Below are 3,025 nucleotides of genomic sequence, written 5' to 3' on the forward strand. Positions count from 1 at the left end.
TGGGAATTTGGCAGGACTTTTTGTCTGGTTCCTTTAATTTAGGGCTGCAGTGTCTGGAAGCTCTGGACTGGGTTCTGATACGGCCAAGATGAAAGACTGGGTGAAGGAATCAAAGCACACAATGGAACCACAAATCATGCCATCTGATAAATGGAGGAAATCATGAGTCTCCACTGGACAAAGTCTATAGATTCTTTGATTATTCCATTATCACTATGGCTTACTTTTACTGCAAAGTATGTATTTAATGAATTTACTCACTGAGTGGCTTCCTTCACCTGTCTTTTGCTTTATCATCACTGCAGATGTAAACTCAGGAGCCACAGTGGGCACAGCCACACACGTTGTCATAGACTATTCTTATAGAAAACAGGAATATTTTAGTCTGGAAGAAAATTCTGGCTTTACTCCTCATTTCTGATGCTGAGAGACAAAGGTGAGCAGCAGTGGAGGTACTGTAGCTACTACCTTACAACTATGAGCTTCCAGGAAATGAAGAAGTAGATACATCTTTGGCCTGGGGTCCCTGAATGGTAGGATGGCATTATAAATGCCTCTATTTCAGGTTAGTGGATATTAAAATTAAGTAAGATGGACAATGTGCATTCTTAGATGCATACCTGTACCTGTTGGAGAGCATCCAGAGAAGGGCTACAAAAATAATTCACAGAATGGAACACCTCTCCTATAAGAACAGGTTGAGAAAGCTGGAGCTGTTAGCCTGGAGAAGAGAAGGCTCAGAGATGACCTGATGGCCTTTCAGTATATAAAGGGGAGCTACAGGAAAGAAGGAGACAGATTCTTTAGCAGGGTCTATGGTGACAGAACAAGGGGAAATGGTTTCAAGCTCAGGGAGGGTAGATTTAGAGGGTGGTGAGGCACTAGAAGAAGTTAACCAGTGTTGTGGTTAATGTCCCATCCCTGGAAACTTTCAAGGCGAAGCTGGATCAGGCCCTGGGCAATCTGATCTGGCTGTGATGTCCCTGTTCATTGTATGGAGTTGGACTAGATGGCCCTCAGAAGGCCTTTCCAACTCTACGGATTCTATGATTCTACATGTTTTTTATTTCTTCTTCACCAGGAAGAGAGTGGCATTAGTGGTGTCACCAGAGCAAGTTCCTCAACTTCTGCCAAGTTCTCCTCCACTCCCCAGCAAATTGAGACAGTCCTGCACCACCTAGAACCAAGCCCCACAGCATGTGCATGGATATGGCTGCAGGACTGGATGTTACAGGCAGGCCCACTTCCTGCACTGGATGTGAAGGTGCTTGGACTACCCCAGCCTGCATCATGCTGCTCTGGCAATGGAGTGCTGTGTTTCCTGTAAGAATTTTGCTGAGAGCACGTGGCTCCTTGTTTTTCTGTGCAAGAGCAAGCACATGGGTTTGGAGCAGCTCCGCATGCTCTCATTTTGCTCTGCTGTACATGTCCCTGGATCAACAATTAAACTGAACCTTGGCTATAGACATTTAGGTAAACGTCAAGAGCTCATCAGCACCCATCTCTGACATAACCTGGCTCATCCCAATAAAGTGACAGAGGAAAGCTGAGGTTTTAGGAGAGAAGAACTAAAAGCCAAAGGGTGGTATCACAGACATTAGGAGCTACACGTTCACAGTTTCTCCAAGGATGCTTTCAAATGGGAGAAGACGGCTGCTACCAAAGCAGCCAAAGCTTTTTATAAACTTAGAAAATAATGTCAGAAAAGTAATCAGTGCCTCTATTTTAATAACATCTAATTTTAAGTAACACTTGCATTGAAATAATCTCTTTTGAGGCAGTCACATTTATGGGCATACAAAGGTTGGGAATGTCCCGACAGTTCCCTTAGTGAAGGCTGTGAAAAATAATTTTAGAGCAGCCAAATTTAAGGTGTTAACATTGAGTGTCATTGACCTTTGTGTCTTGCTGTAAGACAGCCATGTGAAGTGCTGGCAAAGACACTCCCTGGGGTGGTCTCTTTTCAGTTTTCTGTGTCTTGTGCTCAAGGAAGCTTTTGAAAATCTTTGTCTCAATAGGCAGATCCTCAGAATATCCAAGGGTGCCACCCCAGGCCGTCTGCTCAGAAATACTTCTACCATGAGACACATCCAGTAAAAGCTGTGACACAAAAGCACTTATGGCTTAGTCAGAATCGCTCTTAGGCTTGAAACTGAGAAAGGTCTCTTCCTCTGCTAGAAAGAAAAGGAAGAGGGCCCCTGGTTGTAATGTGGGGAATACATCCCAGTCCCTCCCTTATCCTATCTGTATTAATGCTCCCGAGGAGGAGAAGATACTGCTTTCAACTCTGTGGAGATAAAAATTGTGCATCCTGAAATCTAGGGTTCTGACATTGACTGCAATTAAACTTGTTTTGGCCCAGAACTGAAAAGCACACACATTCCTCCTATTTGTCTTGGCAGAGCTTTTGGCAGAGCTGTGTGATGGAGGCTGGCTGACTGTTGCAGAACAGGAATGGAAAAGGAGATGCCAATAGCAGGCAACTGATAAGTGAATTGGCACATGGCAATAGGTGATTGAACTGCACTATAGCATCCTATTATGTCAAAAAAGAACCATGACAATAGGTAAATACATGTGAGTCTAGATACTTTCTAATTTCAGTACTAGAGATTGTGCTTAAGGAGTGGAATTGCTCTCTGCATTCGTTATTCCTGTTAAGGAACAAACCCCAAATTAAAGAAATGAGCAAGAAGCAATATTGTACATTTTACAACTAACCAGCACTTCCACCACAACTCTATTTAAACACTCATGTAGCTTCTGCGGGGAGAAAGGGAATGATATTAAGGTACTAAGGTATTAATCCATCTTGAGACTGAAGGAATCATGGCACAAATTTTTTGCTGTAGCTGGGAGCTGAGCACATTGCCTTAGGCATGTGACTGTCCTCACTACTCTGCTTAGCCACATGTGAGGATAAACTTATAATAAACTCTGTTACCTAGATAACTCTGAGAGATTAAGATCCTAGTTCTGGTCTCTTAAAACCAGGCTTCATTTAAAAAAAAAAAAAAAAAAAAAA

Source organism: Meleagris gallopavo, chromosome 3, assembly GCF_000146605.3.
Source record: "Meleagris gallopavo isolate NT-WF06-2002-E0010 breed Aviagen turkey brand Nicholas breeding stock chromosome 3, Turkey_5.1, whole genome shotgun sequence".
In the NCBI taxonomy this organism is placed as follows: domain Eukaryota; kingdom Metazoa; phylum Chordata; class Aves; order Galliformes; family Phasianidae; genus Meleagris; species Meleagris gallopavo.